Source organism: Hibiscus syriacus, unplaced genomic scaffold, assembly GCF_006381635.1.
Source record: "Hibiscus syriacus cultivar Baekdansim isolate YM2019G1 unplaced genomic scaffold, ASM638163v2 tig00010968_pilon, whole genome shotgun sequence".
NCBI classification, from domain to species: domain Eukaryota; kingdom Viridiplantae; phylum Streptophyta; class Magnoliopsida; order Malvales; family Malvaceae; genus Hibiscus; species Hibiscus syriacus.
The window spans coordinates 160398-181109 of NW_024062239.1; positions in this window are offsets into that span (position 1 = coordinate 160398).

Sequence of the window (20712 nt, forward strand, 5' to 3'; positions counted from 1 at the left end):
CATCATTGTCGCCCTTTTAACTAGTGTCATTAATAAGAACACTAACTTGTTTTAGGGGAAGAACAAGAGAAGTCTTTTAATGACATTAAAGAGTATTTAATATATACCCCTCGGCTTACCTTACCTAATTTTAACAAAATATTTGAAATTAAATGTGATGCATCAGGGTGGGAATTAGAGCGGTATTATCTTAAGGTGGACGTCCTATAGCCTATTTCATCAAGAAATTGAGTGGAGATACGTTGAATTATCCAAAAAATACAATGAGATGTATGCCTTATTCGTGCAATGGAAACATGACAACACTACTTATGGCCTCAAGAGTTCATCATTCACACCGATCATTATACATTTAACCACATTCAGGGCCAACAGAAACTCAACAAAAGGCATGCCAAATGGGTGGAGTTTCTTGAAACTTTCCCCCATGTGATTAAATATAAGAAAGGTAAGGAGAATATAGTTTCCGATGTGTTGTCTCGGATGTATGCTCTTCTAAACACTTTAGAATCTAAGTTGTTGGGTTTTGTTTTCATTAAGGATTTATATGTTTCTGATTCTGATTTTGGAGAAATTTACAAAGCTTGTGAGAAAGGAACATTTGAAAACTATTATAGGGATGATGTATTCCTATTCAAGGAAAGAAGACTTTGCATTCCACAAGGTTCCACACGTGAGTTACTTATCAAAGAAGCTCATGGAGGAGACTTAATAAGACATTTCAGAATAGCAAAGACTTTGGCCATACTTCAAGAACACTTATATTGGCTAAAGATTAAACGAGATGTAGAGAGGTTATGTGAATATTGCATCACTTGCAAGAAAGACAAGTCTTGAAGCACCTTGGATGGTCATTTCAATGGATTTTGTGATAGGGCTTCCATGCACAAAGAATAACAAAGTCTTTTTCCTTGTAGTAGTGGATAGATTATCCAAAATGGCTCATTTTATTCCTTGCAATAAGACTAATGATGCCTCACATATTGCTAACTTGTTTTTTAAGGAAGTCTTTATACTACATGACGTGCCAAGAACTATCGTTTTTTATTGGGATGTGAAGTTCTTAAGCCACTTTTGAAGAACACTATGAAGTAATATTGGAACTAAGCTCTTATTTTCCACCACTTGTTACCCTCAAACAGATGGCCAAACCGAAGTCATGAACCGATTACTATCAATGTTTCTTAGGAGCATTATTAAGAAGAATTTAAAAACATGGGAAGAGTGCTTACCACATATAGAGTTCGCAAATAACCGATCAGTCCATACTACCACTAGACACACTCATTTTGAAGTCAGGTATGGTTTCAACCCCTTAACTCTGATGAACTTATTACCATTACTTGTCGACGAAATTGTGAAGAAAAATGGACTTAATAAAGTTGAAGTTGTTAAGAAGATTCGTTAACAAGTGCGGTAGAATATTGACAAGCGAACTAAGCGATAGGAGTAAAAAGTTAACAAAGGACAAAAGAGAGTTTTCTTTGAACTGATAGACTGGGTATGGCTGCACATGAGAAAACAATGATTTCCATACAAATGGAAGTCTAAATTGATTCCTCGAGGGTATAGAACATTTCAAGTAATCAAGAGGATCAATGATAACACTTACCAACTAGACCTCCCTGGTGAGTTTAACGTCAGTGCAACCTTTAATGTTGTTGATTTATCTTCTTTTGATGCAGGTGATGATTTGGGGACAAATTACCTTAAAGAGGGAGGGACTAATATGACTATTAAAGACAAGGACCCGAAGAAGTACCCAAGTGGCCCCATTACACGTGCAAGGGCCAAGGAGTTTCAAGCAGCAATGGAAAGCATGTTTACAACAAGTCATGGACATGGGAAAGAAGAAATAATAAAGGAGGAATGCTTTACCTTACTCATGCGTACATTTTGATATGATCTTGCCATTGTGGCTTCTCGATCCTCATCGATGTTGGCTCGAATCATGGCCACCTCCATCTCTTTGTGATAATCTTCAACACTTCGGTTACCTTGTGAAAGGTTTTGAAGACGGTTGAATACATTCCGATGGTAGTGGGTTGGAATGAATTGCCTTCACATTACTGCTTTCATTTCATCCCATGTAGTGATAGTATGTTCTCCATTGCGTCCCCTAGTTGATTTCAATTGATCCCACCATATTAGTGTATAATCCATAAACTCAAGGGCAGCAAGTTTTACCTTCTTAAGTTCAGAATAATCATGGAACCCGAAGATGTGCTCTACCTTATTTTCTCATGCTATGTAAGCCTCGGGATCCGTCTTACCTTGGAATGGTTGAATGGAAATCTTGAAATTAACAAGATTATCATCCATTAATGGACAAAATCTTTGAGGCCTTATACCTCGATTTCCCATTCTTTGTTGTTATGCACGATCTTCTTCTGGTCTTTCCACTTCTTTATTTCCTCATTGATTGTCATCTTCTTGCTCTCGAAATCCTTGAGTACGCTCCTCTACAATACAATCCATACGTTCATGGAGAGGTTCCAACTCTTCCCTCAAAATCTGGTCAATTTACGCACCATGGCTTGTATTTGTAGGTTTGGTTCAATGTTACCTGTAACTTGAGAATTGTCTCCAGAATGATGAGAGATAATTAGTAATAAAAAATAACCTCACAAATAAAAAAAACCTCACCAAACACTCCAAGAAAAGTCACTCCCACTCTTGTTTCACTCGTGATGACTCTTACCCATAATGATCACTCTTTCCTTTTACCGCTTATGCTTTGATTTCAAGTCCTTTTGGGAACTTCCTCAAGGCTCACAAGGTCTAGTGGACTCCGACTTAAACAATTGTGGCTTGGTAGTAAGGATAGTGAAAAGAAATTGGCTACAAGAAAAGACATGGTAAGTAAAGGTAACAAAATTGAATAATGAAATATAAAGATGAAGTAAATATTTTTTTCTTTAAAGATGAAAAGAATTACTCCCTCCCTCTTTAAACTTTTTCTTTCTTTTGATTTTTTTATTTTTTACTAACCCGAAAGAGAGAAAATGATACAATACGCTTATTGAATCAGCTAGCTCTAATACCAAATGATATGATCTCAATTATGTGTTCTAAGTCATATACGAGTGTGCCCGATCGTGATTCTAGTAAGAACTCCACATTACTTTGAATGAAATCTGAAATTCGCAAATAACTTTGTAAAATAGAAATGGATAAATAAAATATGGAAGTGGAAAGATGAAAGATATGTTGAAATAGATTAGCAACTAGGAAGAGTAATGCTTGTGGTTAAGGAAATAAATGATGAAAAGGTTGGTGAAGATAGTAGGACGTTGGTGTGTAGTATGAAGAACCTCAAGGAAATGGATTGTGACCCTCTAACTATATATGAGTCAAGAACCAACAATATAATAAGGTGGAAAGGTTGAAGTGGTAGGATATGGAACGTGACCCACTAGCTATAGATGAGTTGGGAACCAATGCTATAACAAAAGGAAATAGATGAAGACATCAAGACTATCTTGAAGCCGATAAAGTTCTACAGGAGAACAAGAATGAAAACAACCTGATATGATCTCGATTATGTGTTCCGAGTCATATACGATGTTGCCCAATCATGATTCTAGTAAGAACTTTGCAGTGCTTTGATTGAAGACTGAAAATGTACAAACAACATTATAAGAAGGGAAATATGTATATATAAATATGTGTATGAAAGTAATGGAAATGATAGAATGAAGTTGAAGTGGATTGTAAATGAAAGAAGTGTGGTGGTGATAGTGGTTGAATGGATGTAACGAAAATGGTGAAGGATGTTTGTGGTTGGCGTGGAGAATGGTAGTAATTCAAAGGATGGATTGTGACCCTCTAACTATATATGAGTTAGGAACCAACAATATAATAAAGATGAAATCGAAGTGATAGAGGGTGGAACGTGACCCACTAGCTATAGTAGAGCTAGAAACCAACACTATAACAGGATGAAATGGATGAAGGCTTCAAGACTAACAAGAAACCGATAGAGTTCTAATCCAAGAACTAAATTGAAATCAACCTTTCAAAGAGTTTATTATGCCAAAAAAGTTCTATGTACAAATGCAATGGAGGTGCCTATTTATAGTGTTGATAGGCACCATATGAAGAGTTTTTACAATTAAAATAAAATAATCACCTAAATTCAATTGAATTCAATTAAATGACTTGTCATTCTTCTTATCCTTTGATAGCTGGCCATGTAGATTGAAAATGGATGAATTAAGCTTTAATTTCAGATAAGTTCAGCCTTAAATTCGTCCAAAAAGGAGGGTGACTCTTGGGCTGCCTTGCTTTGCTTGCAAATGGAAGAAAAGAGGATAAATGAAGTCATAGGATGAATGTGGACATCCTACATGTCTAAATTAGCTTGTCGCTTCAAATTCCTTGCTGATTTTATCACTTAATTTGATGATTAAATGAAATAAAAGCAGCCTTCATTGCTTGTTCCTTGGTAACATGTGAATAGCCTTCAAAGAATGATAAGTAAGACTTGAATAGGTGAATTATGAAGGATTGAATGCATTGTCTCTCCAAGAATATGAACAGCCTTGAAAAGATAAAAAGAATTCATCCTTGAATTGCTTTGAATAGAAGCATTAAGATAGTATTCAATTGCTTGTCTCTTGGTAGAAGATGAAAGGACTCTTCCTTGGATCAAACTCATCCAAATAATCTATGCATGAAATTCCCGTAATGAAAATTCCAGCCTGCACTATCTTCAGTAAATCGATCATATCACAAGCTCCCGATATCGGATTGAGGTGATTCAAAAGGCATTGGAAAGCTAAGATATAGAGGAATAATGTACAATTGATTTTTGTACCCAAACACGTCTGTATCGAATCCAGAATTGGAAGACATTCTGACTGATAATCTTGCATCTGTTGAGACTGTTCAGCTTCCCTATTGCACCTAAACATAAAGATAAACTTTATTCAATCATAACATGTAAATATGCATGGGATAATTAAGAGTTAGTTTGATTAATGAAATAACATTATTCAATGAACTAAATTTATTCAATGAACTAAATGCATGAATGAATTAGTTTATTAAACAACTAGATGCATAAATGAAATACTTCCCTAAATGAAATACATGCTTAAATGCAATGCATGCTTTATTGAACAACATACTTATTAAATGCAATGAATGTCATGCAACTAATAAAACTCATGCAAATTCATGCAATGAATGATATCATATGATAAGCATATCCTAAGAGGTAAATACAAACATATGATAAAATATAGTGCATAAATGAGCAGGTATAGGATGAAGTAAGGTAAAACTCCCTTTGAATCATCATTGGTGAACTTATATGTTTTAATATGATCAAGAAGAAAGATAGCGCTGATTTGAATCACATCACAACCTCTCAAAGATGTTTTATATATTCAAATGTGTGTCTACAAATGATCCCAAAGGTGCCTATTTATAGTGTTTCTAAGTAGCATATGAAAAGACTCAAGAGATGAAAACATTCTCATCAATTTAGCAATAAAATGCACTTGAATGCTTTCTCTTCATATCTTCAAGGTTGGATGAATATTCTAGATAATTTTGGGGATGAATCCAGACAATTTGAAGTTGAATTTGACCTTAATTTCGTCCAAGGGGTGGAAGACTCTTGCTATTCCTTGTTGAAAATTGTTTTAACAAGTGAATTAAATCACCCTTCGTTGCATGCTCCCTTGAAGAATATGAACAACCCTTGAACTTAGATGATAAAAATCATCTTTGAATGCCTTGAATGGGTCAAATAAGAGCCCTTCAATGACTTGTCACTTGGCTGAAGTTGAAAAGACTCTCCCTTGGCTCAAACTCATCCAAATCATCTATGCATAAAATTCCCGTAACAAAATTCCAGCCTGCATTGTCTTCAATAAATCGATCATATCTCAAGCTTCGAATATCAGATTAAGGTGATTTAAAACGCGTTGGAAAGATAAGAGATAGAGGAATAATTTCCAATTGATTTCTAGAACCAAACACATCTGTATCACTTCCAGAATTGGAAGACATTCTGACTGACATTCTTACATATGATGAAACTATTCAACATCTCTCATGCAACTAGACACAAAGGTGAACTTTATTCAATATTTAATTGAAAACATGCATGAAACAATTAAGAGTTAATTTAATAAACAAACTATTTTGATGAATGAACAAGTTTAATTAATGAATTACTTCCCTAAATGAACTAGATGATTTAAATGCAATGCATGCTTGAATCAATAACACACTTATTAAATGTAATGAATGTTATGCAAACTTTAAATTCTCATGCAAATTCATGCATAAGCAACGTAAAGTGTTCCTCCCTTATTATTTCTCCTTCATCACATTCCAAACTTGATGTAAACATACTCTCCATGGTTGTTTGAAACTCCTTAGCCCTTGCTCGTGTGATGGGGCCACTTGGGTACTTCTCCGGGTATTTGCTATTGGCGATAATATCAGTCCCTCCCTCTTTAAGGTGATTTGTCCCCAAATCATCACCTGTATCATAAGGAAACAAGTAAGCAACATTGAAGGTTGCACTGACATTAAACTCACCTGGAAGATCTAATTGATAGGTGTTGTCATTGATCTTATTGACTATTTGGATTGGTCCATATCCCCAAGGCATTAATTTGGACTTTTGTTGAGCCTAAAACCTTTCTTTCCTCATGTGCAGCCACACCCAATCCCCTGGTTCAAAAGTAATTCACTTACGACCCTTTTTTACTTGCTGCTAGTATTGACTAGTTCGCTTTTCAATGTTCTCCCTCACTTGTTGATGAAGGTTATTAACAAACTTAGCTTTGTTAAGTCCATTTTTATTCATAATTTGATCAGCGGGTAATTGTAACAAGTCAATTGGTGTTAATGGATTAAACCCATACAACACTTCAAAAGGCGTACGCCTCATATTAGTATGGATTGAACGGTTGTATGGAAACTCCACATGTGGTAAACTCTCCTCCCATGTTTTCAAATTCTTCTAAGTGATGGATCGAAGTAACATGAAAAGTACTCGATTCACCACTTCAGTTTGACCATCCGTTTGAGGGTGGAAAGTGGTGGAGAATAATAGCTTAGTACAAATCTTACTCTATAAGGCTCTCCAAAAGTGGCCTAAGAACTTCACATCCCAATCAGACACAATAGTTTTGGGTATGCCATGTAGCCTTAAAATTTCCCTGACAAACAAACTAGCAATATGTGAGACATCATTAGTTTTGTCACAGGGAATGAAATGAGCCATTTTGAAAAATCTATAAGTAACTACAAAGATGGAGTCTTTGTTGTTCTTTGTGCATGGAAGCCCTAGTACAAAATCCATTGAAATATCCATCCATGATGCTTCCGGTATGGGTATTGGTGTGTATAGTCCATGTATCATGACTTTAGATTTGGCCTTCCTACAAGTAATGCAACGCTCACATAACATTTCCACATCTCTTTTCATTTTGGGACAATATAGATGTTCTTGAAGTATAGCCAAAGTCACTACTATCCCAAAATGTCCCATTAATCCTCCTCTGTGGGCTTCCTTAATGAACAATTCTCATATGGAACCTTGAGGGACGTATAGTCTCCATTCCTTGAATAGAAAACCATCATGCTTAATGTATTTATCAATCATCCCTTTCTCACAAGCTTTGTAAATTTCTCTAAAATCAGAGTCAGAAACATATAAGTCTTTAATAAAAGTAAAACCCAACAATTTAGATTTCAAAGTGTTTAAAAAAACATACCTTCGTAACAATGCATCGACAACTATATTCTTCTTACCTTTATTGTACTTCATAACATATGAAAAAGTTTCAAGAAACTCTACCCATTTGGTATGCCTTTTATTGAGTTTATGTTGCCCCCGAATATGTTTCAACGCCTTATGATCGGTGTGAATGATGAACTCCTTAGGCCAAAGGTAGTGTTTCCATGTTTCCATTGCCCTCACAAGAGCATACATCTCCTTGTCGTAGGTAGGATAGTTACGCATAGCTCCACCTAATTTCTCACTAAAATAGGCTGTAGGACGTTCACCTTGAGACAAGAATGCTCTAATTCATACACCTGATGAATCATATTCAATTTCAAAAGTTAAATTAAAATCAGGTAGAGCAAGTAAAGGGGCATGTATTAAACAATATTTAATTTTATTAAAGGACTTCTCTTGATCTTCTCCCCAAAAGAATTTAGAATTCTTCTTAATAACACTTGTTAGTGGGGCGATTATGGTGTTAAATTTTGGGACGAATCTCCGATAAAAACTTGCAAGTCCACGAATGCTCCTAACTTGAGAAATGCTTGCTGGTCGTGGCCACTCTTCAATGGCTTTAACCTTCTCTTTATCAACCTCCAAACCTTCAGAACTCAAAACAAAACCTAGGAAAATAACCCTGTCAGTACAAAATGTACATTTTTGTAAATTAGCAAACAATTTTTCCTTCATCAAAACAAGTAAAACTGAACTCAAATATTGAACATCTTCTTCCATGGTTTTACTATATATTAAAATGTCATCAAAATAAACCATACAAAACTTACCCAAGAATGGGCTAAGAACATGATTTATTAACCTCATAAATGTGCTTGGTGTATTAGTTAAGCCAAAAGGCATAACCAACCACTCATAAAGACCTTGCTTCATTTCGAATGCTGTTTTCTACTCATCACCTTCACACATTTGTATTTGGTGGTATCCATTCTTAAGATCAATCTTGGAAAAGAGGTTAGAACCGCTAACCTCATCTAACATGTCATATAAGCGAGGAATAGGGTGTCGATACTTTACCATAATTTTGTTTACCGCTCGACAATCCACACACATACGCCAAGTTCCATCATTCTTTGGCACAAGTAGAACCGGGACGGCACATTGGCTAAGGCTTTCCCTCACGTAGCCTTTTGCCATCAACTCAGATACTTGTCTTTATAATTCCTTAGTTTCTTTGGGGTTGCTTCGGTAAACTGGTCGGTTTAGAATAACGACTTCAAAAAAAAGTCTATTTGATGTTCTATGCCGCGAATAGGTGGCAACCCACTTGGTATTTCTTCTAGAAATAGGTCATCAAACTCCTGCAATAAAGGCACAACAAAAGCAGGCAAATTTTGATCAAGGTAGTTAGTGTTCAATTTTTTTTCCTTGTACATGAGCTCAAGTGCTTTCTTTGCTGTCATTAAACACTTTTTCAACTCGATCTCTTTAGAAAGAATAATGATTTTCCTTCCTTCATTTTGATCATACTCTTTTTCTTTTACCTCCATTTTGGTCTCTCTCTCTTTGGCTCTTTCAAATTTTCCTCTCAATTGAATTTGGTTTTTATATACTTGCTTTGGTGAAAGTGGAGCTAAAGTGATCTTTCTTGCCCCATAGGTGAATGTATACCAGTTGGTATAACCGTTATGAATCACTCGCCTATCAAATTGCCAAGGCCTTCCAAGTAGTAAATGGCTTGCGTTTATTGGAACGACATCACATACACCTCGTCTCTGTACTTCCCAATGGAGAAAGCAATTCGAACTTGCTTGGTCACCTTGAGTTCTCCTCAATCGTTGAGCCATTACAGTTTATAAGTTTATGGATGATTTGTTGTTGCCAAGCTAAGTGTATCTGCCATTAAGGTACTAGCAACATTAGTGCAACTACCTCCATCAATATTAACAAGTCATACCTTTCCTCCAACGTGGCAGTGAGTATGGAAGATATTTCCACATTGTTCATCTCCTCCATTGGATTGAATGTTTAGGCTCCTTTTGACAACAAGAACCTCTCCTTCCACGACATGCTGTAATTCTTCCATATCAATGGTAACTTCTTCATTCTCATCTTCTTCCTGTTTCTATTCAACTTCTCTATTATCTCGAAGAAGCATGGTGTTGCGATTTGGACAATGGCTTGCAATGTGTCCACTCCTCAAACACTTAAAACATTGTATGTCACGGGAACGATTTGGATTGGCGACAGTCTTACCCTTTCTTGTTTCGACAATGGGCTTACTTCCTTTAGGTGGTCCTCCTATTTCGTGGGATGGAAATAGATAAGTCTTCTTGTATGAACTTTGCCCCCATTTTGAAACCTTAGATCTAATGATCCATGTTAAATTTCACTGTTATAAATTATGGAAATAATATTTCCAACCTTTTCTATCATACTCCAATTTTTCGTGCTATTTCGGCTCGATCTGATTATCCGAATTCTTATCGGACTTTACTGCTTAATAGCTTTTAATACAAATCCTGAATCAAAATTCTGATTCCCAAGAAAACGTCAATTTTGTAATAAACTATTCATTTACATACCAAAATATATAACTTTGAAAAATTACATTTTTGATCCCTAAACTTTTTTAATTTATACTTTGGCCATTAAACTTTCAAAATTTATATTTTGGTCACTAACCAAAATTTTGGGTATTATAATTATTCCCCTTAAGAATATTCATCCTTGAATTTTCAACGCGTACTTGATTCAACCAATATGAATATCACCTTTCATTTATCCTTTATATTAATGTCTAATTTTTTAACCTTATGTTTCCTACAAAGAATTTCAACAGATAATACCACTTGTTTTCTCAATAATTTATTTAACTCCCTGAAAATCAAGTCAGTATTTGGGTCAACCTGAGACCCATAGTTTAAGCCATAAGGATGTTATTATTATTTTTGGACCAAGTTTAGTGTTAGTGGGCTTGGAGTTAGGCCCAAGAGCTAAAGAAGGGTGATGAGAATATTATGAAATAAAAAGAGGAGGGACTAAAGTTGTAGTTTACCCCTTGTTATTTTTGAAAGCTAAAACCTCCTTCCTTATTATATGATTTCACGTAACCACTCCCCTAAAACACTCACCAAGTACTATTCTTATTCCTTCAATCTTTTCTCTCTCTTCATTTCAAAGTTGAGATTATAGAAGTTTCAAGTGTAAGTTTCCAATCGATTATAGAAGTTTGGTTATTAATCTCCACTCTTCAAGCTTCAATTCAAGCCCTATTTTTCAAGTTTTTCACTTAGTTTCCAAAAATGGGTTTTTGTAAGGTTCAAGAGAATATATGGATTTGGCTTGTTCTAATGGATTCAAGTTATAGGAAACGTTTTTAGCATTAATTCAACCATTTAGTTGAGTTAGTAATACCTTTTCTTAGCTTTGATTAGTGAAATAAGTGAGAGAAAGATCAAGAGAAAAGGGAAAAGAGAAAGTTTCCTTTCAGTGATTTGAGGGCTTTTTTAGCATCCAAGAATCATGGTAACACATTTATAACTCCTTCATATCACTTCTGAGTCATTAGAAATGCATTCTAGCTTAAGAGATTAAGTTAAAGCAAGTTCAACAATGCCATGGTAAATCTTATGTTTTAGTGTTATAGTATATTTCAACGCCTTTTTTATGACCCCTAATATCAAATAAGACACTTAAACACTTTGGGGGTCTTGATAGGACATTTTGGGTGGCTAGTTAGCTGTTTTCATAAAAAAAGGGCACTTTGTAGGGATGGTATCGATATTGTTCATTATTCAGGCATAAACTAGACAATTTAAATGGGTATCGATACTCATTCATTGGTTATCAATAACAGGACATGAGTATCGATAATTCCCATAGAAGTATCGATAATGGGGCATTTTTTAAAAATCAATCCAAAATTTGGTAGTATCGATATTCCGTACAGAGTGTTGATATGACTCAATCCAAATAGCCTATATCAGTCTAGGGTATCGAAGGTTTAGTATTGATACTAAATGGTCAGTATCGATACCCACAGACATTTTTAGATTGTTAATTCAAGGGATAACAAATAAGACTACAAGTGATAACAGTGATTTATATCAGAATAATAGCAATAATAACTGCTAGGATTAAATAAAACTAGCCTTGGTTGTACGCTCGGGAAACGATCAGGATACCTGAGTTACTTTAGAAATGATACTAATATTGATAAATAGAATCAATTTGGATATCCTTAGGTAGTGAACGTGGTACTTTAAATTGACTGACTAGGGCAGAGGCCCAATACTTGCGAGGGGTGGGTTAGTCGAGGGGTGGGTTAGTCGAGGGTATTGTGTCCGATATAGATATTCCTTGCCTCATCCTTAGTAGACTAAAGGGGTACGTGAACTCTGAGATACAAAACCCTCAGCCGCACCATTATGTCTACCATAGAATAGAGAGTGTAGTATAAGAGTATACTCATTGTTGCATTTTTACCAGTTAGTTTGAGGATTTGATGAACACTTTTTGTATGGCTTAGTTGTTAGTATGGCACTAGGCTAGTTAGCTCAGTGTTTGGAATTTGTTTCCTTACCCAGGTTAGTAGAGGAGTAGTCAGAGCATGTCTCGAGTCCTCTGTTAGAGGGCATGTGTATTTTTAGACTCCTTTTTGTATATTCAAGTCATAACTTATTATTTTTAACAATGATTTTTATATTTCGAAGTATTTCATTTTGGGAGCTCATTTGTAATGTATTTATAAAATGGTGGCTATTTTATTCGCTCTAAGTATTTTAAATTAGTTAGCTGGTGGTTTTGTGTGACATTCATTCAGTCGACTGTGTGTCGTACTAGTTTAGGGTGTTATATTTAGTGGTATCAAAGCATTAATTTTAGATTTTTTAGGGCCTACGGGTCATCTTCAGTGGGAGTCTATGGGTATGCATGACTCTAAGGATGATATGGGTACTTTTGCGTCTATAATAGTGTTACTAACTCCTCTTGTTGTTTACTTTTTAGAGATTAGTCATGGATGAGAGTTCATATCTTAGTCAGCAGGTAAGCACTAGAGTAGAGCTTTTCTAGCAGGTGATATTGGTGATGATTTCACCCAGAGATAGATTTCAAGGAGCCCAAAAATGCAAGGTTCGGGGAGGCGACCATTTTTAGGGAGATGACCACCACCCTGAGGCTCATGGCTAGATGTTTACCCAGGATGCTTACTACCTTATTTTCCCAGCCATCTCCACCAGCTCTCCCATCGTAGCACACCAAGAGTCTCTAGTTGAGAGGCTTCATAGGTATCAAACTATAAACTTTTTCAGATCAGGATATGATGACCCCGTAGCATCTAATTAGTGGCTGAGAGAGACCCTTAAGACACTTCGTAAGTTACACCTCACTCCTGAGGGTATGTTAGAGAGCATCACCTCCCTGTTAAAGAGTGACGCTATCGATTGGTGGGAGGCAACTGAGATGTCGATGGAGCCCGAACGACCCACCTGGGAGCACTTCTTGATATTCTCACTAAAGTATATAGGAGTGGCTCATTGGATGACTTGAGATATCAATTTTATAATTAACTCAAGGAAACTGTTTTATGCTCGAATATGAGGTGGAGTTCCTTCAATTTAGCTAGTATACACTAGAGTTAGTGTCGTCATATTATTTTTATTATAGGAAGTTTAGGGAGGCCCTCTGTCAGATATTCTCACCCATATATCTACCAATCCACCCAGAGTTTTTACTAAGCTAGTCTACCAAGAAAAGGCCTTAGAGAGGGATATGAGAGAGAGTTGCTATTATGAGTAATACTTCTGGGCAGGTTAGGGGAGCATCAGAGTCTTCTGGACCACCTCAATCATCTAAGAGGGTGCTAGACTCTTAGGGATCTTGGAGGGTCCTATCCAGTCAGTCTAGTAGGCCAGCTCAGAATACAAGCAACGGAGGTGGTAGTTTTAACCAATGCAAGAGACCTTTGGCTACCGTCTAGTGGTGAGTTCTGGGGGCTCGTCGAGGGCAAAGTCTTAGCCCCTTGTTTTATTTGTGGTTGTAGGCATATGAGAGTTTTCCATCAGGGGTCCAGGGGTTGTTATCGTTGTGGTTCCTTAGATCTTTATATCATAGAGTGCCTAGAGGTTCAGGATGCCACACTAACCTTGACTTAGAGGTAATCTCCATCGGTTAAGAGGGGCAGAGAATCCCATGAGGTTGAAGTTCTACATCCGGTCAGACTGATAGGGGTGCATCATGATCTGGGTCTAGTGCAGAGCCTAGAGTCACCGCTCGTTAGTATACAATCTGAGCTCAAGAGGATTGCGACACCACTAATATAATTTCATGTACATTTATAGTGTTTTCTCTTTTGGTCACTACATTAGTCGACCCAGGATCCACCATCTCTATATTTGTTATGACATAGTTCAAGAAAGAAATATCCTATTTGAGAATCTTAAGATAGGGGTTCAAATGTCTATCCCTTTAGGATTAGATGTCATAGTGGACAAGGTTTATCGTAGATGTCTGGTTGAAATTCAGGTTGATACCTTCCCCACCAATCTTATGAAGCTTCTATTTAGATAGTTTGATATGATATTAGGTATGGATAGGTTGTCAGATAACGATGCGAGTTTAAGGTGTACGCTTCGATTGTTTAAACTCAAGAAACAGGACATGATTCAAATCATGATGTTTGGCGAGAAGCCCAAGGGTAGTGTTAGCCCTTAAAGCTTAAAGGATGTTAAAATAGGGTTTTAAAGCCTTCTTGACTTATGTAGTTGTGATACATGCATTATAAGGCTCACATCAAAGGAACAAGTAATAACTCGTCCAAATGATCTACTCGTCCAAGCTTTGGAAAAGAAGATCCAAACAACAGTAGACTTGCGATGACTTTTTGAATGGGATCCTGGTCTTATTTTGTCAACGTGTCTTTGGATATACATTTATCTATCTCTTATCTTTCCAACGGTTCTTGAATTTCATCAATCTGATATCAGAAACTCAAGATATGTCCATTTTAGTGAAGGCAACACATATATAAATTTCTATACGATATTAATACATGATTTTATAAATATTACGATTTCTCAATATTTATATTGATTATTTGTAATATAATTTAATATAGGATGATGCATTATCTTTTAGGATTATATTTATTATTTTATTAGGAATTAAGGTTAATTTAAAACATTTTTTAGTTATTATTATTTTATTAGGAATTAGAGTTCAACATGTTTAGTTTGTTATTATTTTATTCATTAGTTATTTAGGACCTTTAGAACTCACCTCTATATAAAGGAGGCTTCATTCAACTTTGTAAAACAAATTTCTTTGATTAATAATACAATGAGAGATCGTTTTTGCAAGTGTTGATTGCCTTGTGCCTTCAAAGCTTCTTCTCCTGGAGTTCTTTCAAGTTCTTGTGAGGGAGATTAATCTAACACTCCAATTTGACTTTTCATCATGACTAGGAGGGTTGGTTAGAGCTATATTATCCAATTTCCCTTTTCATTACGACTAGGAGGGTTCGATAGGGAACTTAGGTCATATTATTGAGTTTGCATTTTCATTGCGAATCAGAGGGTTCAATAGGACACTTATCCATCTATTTTCCACAAATACATCCTCACCATCATCATCTTTACCGTTCACCTTCATAAGGGAACCATCTTCTACTATTCATCCCCTTTTGTTTTTCATCGGGTCTAGAGCTTTCTAGGTTTGATTCTTAACCAAGAGCAACGTTCATTAATCCACCACCGCTTCCTTATCAATTGGTATCAGATTTGGGCTGATTCTTGGAAGAAGCAAGCAATCTTGCTTGTTCTTGCACACAAAACCGTCATGGTACCCCAACGGAGCTAGTTCACAAAAGATTTATCGTTTCAGGTTCTTTTTATTTATTTTTAATTTAGATTCTAATCCTTATTGTTAGTTTGTTTTTTTCACAAAAAAGTCTAAAAATATAAAAAAATAAAATTGAAGGAATTTAGGATGATTTTCTCCATATATCATATTCATCCAAACAATAATCTCCAGTCCAAAATTCACCCCAATCGGGAGTTCATTAGAGTTTTCAAATACATCATTCAAGTTTCATTAGCAGATTCAGTCTAAAATCTTGTCGAATTTCTTGTAAATTCTATAGGAAGAATTTCATGGTGAAAATTTCCAAATTGAAATTGCATATATTGAAGACCATTCAAAAAAAATAAATCAGTATTTTTGGAGATTAAGAACACATTCGAACAAAGCGATCATGAAAAAAGATTATTTGAGGACTCATTGTTAAACAGAGTCTACTGGATACTACTGAAGGTATTTGGTTCTGAAATTTTACATGTAGTTTCTAGACACACAAAAAGACAATCTATAATTTTTCCAAAATTGTTGAACCCTGGTAACCCCCTCAAAAATGTTGCTCAAGTTGACCCAGCATTTTTTAGGTTTCTGGTTTGGTTCTTCTTTTTTTCTTTGACTCTTAGTTCTTTAGGTTCTTTTGTTTTTCCTTTTTATTGTTCTTTTTCATTATCAAACACATTATATTTCTTGTGTTAGTAGGACTCAAGAGTTTGCATACTTCTTCCATCATTGTATTCTTGTTCTCTTGGAATCTAAACCTTGTTTGGCATCTTAGAGCTTTTAGGTTTTCTTATCGCCTTTACTAGTAATCAAACTCCGATATGAACTCTGGAAGACTACTTGATAAAGTGAGTTTTAAAGAGTACAAGATCATCTTACTTGCCTCTCACTGTGTTATTTTCTTGGAGTGACTTGCGAGGTTTCTCGCTTTGTTGAATTTTCTCTCTTTTATTTTTATTTTACTTTAAAATTTTCTTTTGAGTGTTATGATTCAGGATGGGCGACAATAACAACAAGACTAAATTGACTATCTTAGCCGCACTTGCCTGACTCACGACTCAAATTGAAAGATTTGATGAACTTAACAATATTGTGATAGAATGAAAAGAACCACAATTGGATCTACCTAACTAGAATCAAAGACCAAACAATGTTGGATTATAGGTACCCAAGCGAGAACAACCATGTTTTCAAGCACCTAAACTCTTTGCAAAACCAAGTTCATGATCCCGCCTTTCAAAGGAGATAACGATCCAGATAGGTACATCGAATATGAAGGAAAATTTGATCTCATGTTCGCATACCATGACTGACCCCAAACTAAACAAGTTCCCCTCATCACCATGCAATTAGAAGGATATGCTCGAACTTGGTGGATGTAAACAAGGAAAAAGATCGAAAGCTTCCAAATTCAAGAAATCACTTCTTGGACTGACCTTAAACAAACCATGAGGAATCAATTCCTACCGACACATTATACACGATAAGTTAAACTACGACTACACCTGCTTCGATAAGGTAGAAGTTCAGTTTAAGGCTACTACAAGGAGATGCAGTCCTTACTCTATAGGGCTAACATAACCGAAGAAGAAAATGACATCGTGTCAAGATTCATCATCGGCTTGAACTCAAACATTAATGATATTCTTGATTCCATTGGTACGAAAACCTTGAAGATACAGTAGAGAAGGCAATAACAATCGAAACACAAATCCGAAGGAGATTCAAATTCAGAGAACATTACCAAGATACTTCATCCTCTTTCCAAGGTAATCCTTCATCATCATCTACTCCATTTTCTATAAAAAAAATCGAGAGATGACAAACCTAAGTAGGAGAAACAATGACCATCAAAGAATGACACACCTCCATCCCCTAAAGATCAAATGAGAATTGGTGAGGAGGTAGGGAAAGAAAAAAAAAAGAAAAAACTGAGAAAGAGGCAAAAGCAAAAGAGGTCACTAGTTACAAAAGCCAAAAGAATAATGAACCATGGAGGTGAGTGAACCTAATTGTGAGAAGAAAAGATTGACTCAAAATCTATTTGTGAGCAAAAAGAATTGAGAGAGAACCTTCTTTACAAACAACCTTGCATCCTTGTTCTCTTTAGGGAATCAATTATTTCGATTTCTAACATTAACAAGGATTTTCCTAGTGTTTTTCATCTTTGTTACAGGATTTTTGGGAAGTTTTAGGTGATATGCCTGATGGATTACCACTGGAAAGAGGAAACCAACACCAAACCAATCTAATTCAAGGTTCCATTATACCTCGTCAAACATATAATCTCGAAGAAAACAAAGAGTTAGATTGTTACAAAAAAACTACATCCAGGAAAACCTTAGTCGTGATGCCATCTTAATGATGAAACATGATTTGAACAACTCCATAGGATTTATAGTTTGTGGGCAGGGAATCCATGTAAATGATGAAAAAGTAAAAGCAACACAAGACTGGCCCACACTATCTTCCATCGCTAAGAGTTGTCAAATATACTGGGTGACCCTCCTAACGGGTTACCACCTGGAAGCCCTAATCACTATGCCATATCAATGAAGAGCCACGATTTACGAGAGTCCAAAGATTATGATAAGAAAAACACAGTAGACGATGCACTACCACGAAGGTTCTACAGTCCATAAATCTCCTCGTAAGAATTCTTAATTCATGAACCACACTTGAGACTTAAGGGATTACTTTAACAAACCAGTTGACATTCTTTTTAAACACTCATTCTCGCTACACATGAATAAAACCATGGAGAAATTATCTGAAACAATCATACCGAAAGCCAACAGTGGTTCACGCCATGTTGAATTTCAACCTAAACATCAGATTACAAGACTTGTATGCAAAAGACGATTTCAAGACTACAAGAAATCAGTTCTTGAAAAGAAGAAACCTTGACTAAAATGCATAAAGACACATCACATTGATCCTAATTCGAGGTGAATCATTTTGAAGAAAGGGAGGATGATATATGCATCGCAAGGCTCACATCAAAGGAAGAATTAATAACTCTTCCAAATGATCCACTCGTCCAAACTTTGGAAAACAAGATCAGAACATTAGCAGACTTACGATGACTTTTTGAATGGGATCCTAATCTTATTTGGTCAACATATGTCTCTTAGGTTTCCAACGGTTCTTGAATCGCATCAATCCGATATCAGTAACTTAAGATATGTTCATTTTAGTGAAGATAACACATGCAAAAATTTCTATACGAGATTAATACGTGTTTTTGTAAATATTACGAATTTTCAATATTTATTTTGATTATTTGTAATATAATTTAATATAGGATGATGCATTATCTTTTAGAATTAGATTTATTATTTTATTAGGAATTGGAGTTAAGACATGTTTAGTTTGTTATTATTTTATTCATTAGTTATTTAGAACCTTTAGAACTCATCCCCTAAAGGAGGCTTCATTCAACTTTGTAAAATAGATTTCTTTTATTAATAATACAACGAGAGTTTGTTTTTGTAAGTGCTGATTACCTTGTGCCTTCAAAGCTTCTTCTCCAGGAGTTATTTCAAGTTATTGTGAGGGAGATTAATCTTCACACTCCAATTTGACTTTTCATCACGACTAGGAGAGTTGGTTAGAGCCATTTTATTGAGTTTGACTTTTATCGCGACTAGGAGGGTTCGATAGGACACTTAAAGACATATTATTGGGTTTCCTTTTCATTACAACTAGGAGGGTTCGATAGGAACTTATCATCTATTTTACACAAATCCATCCTCACCATCATCATCTTTACCATTCACCTTCATAAGGGAGCCATCCTCTACTATTCATCCCCTTTGTTCTTCATCGGGTCTAGAGCTTTATAGGTTTGATTCTTCAACACGAGCAACGTTCATTAATCCACCATGATTCCCTATCAATAATGATACATACACCAGAGTCCATAATACATGCTTCTTTGGACTAATGTTTCTACTCGAACCTATTAGAATGACAAGGTCTCGAAGATTCAAAGCATATCTATTTGGTAAGCATAATGTGAATGAATCATGAAACTATTCTAATGTTACTCCCTTTAATGTTTTATATTTGAGGTTTAAGCTTTGAAGAAAGGGAGGATGATACATGCATCGCAAGGCTCACGTCAAAGAAATAAGTAATAACTCTTCCAAATGATCCACTCGTCCAAGCTTTGGAAAAGAAGATCATAACAACAACATACTTGGAATGACATTTTGATTGGGATCCTGATCTTATTTGGTCAACATGTCTTCTGGATATACAACCTTCTGTCTCTTATCTTTCCAACGATTCTTGAATCACATCAATCCGATATCGGGAACTCAAGATACGTTCATTTTAGTGAAGACATCACATGCAGAAATTCCTATAGAGATTAATACGTGATTTTGTAAATATTACGAATTTTGAAAATTTATATTGATTATTTGTAATATAATTTAATATAGGATGATGCATTATCTTTTAGGATTAGATTTATTATTTTATTATAAATTAAGGTTAAGTTAAAACATTATTGTTAGTTATTATTATTTTATTAGGAATTAGAGTTATGTCATCTTTAGTTTGTTATTATTTTATTCATTAGTTATTTATGATCTTTAGAACTCATCCTCTATATAAAGGAGGCTTCATTTAACTTTGTAAAGTAGATTTCTTTGATTAATAATACAACGAGAGTTCGTTTTTGCAAGTGCTGATTGCCTTGTGCCTTTGAAGCTTCTTCTCCTGGAGTTATTTCAAGTTTTTATGAGGGAGATTAATCTTCACACTTCAATTTATCTTTTCATCGTGACTAGGAGGGTTGGTTAGAGCCATTTATCGAGTTTACATTTTCATTGCGACTAGGAGTTCGATAGGACACTTATCCATCTATTTTCTGCAAATCCATCTACACCATCAATCATCTTTACCGTCCACCTTCATAAGGGAGATCTTTTAATTTCTTTATTATCTTATTTTATTTTGAATTTCTTTATCTTTTTTTATTTTGTTCTAATCTTATTACCTTGATTCCAGCACCTAAAAGAAACCCTAAAGAATCCTAATTGCTACCGCCACCTTTCCTTATTCATCTACTTTGTTCTTCATCGAGTATAGAGATTTCTAGGTTTGTTTCTTCAATAAGAGCAACGTTCACAAAAGAT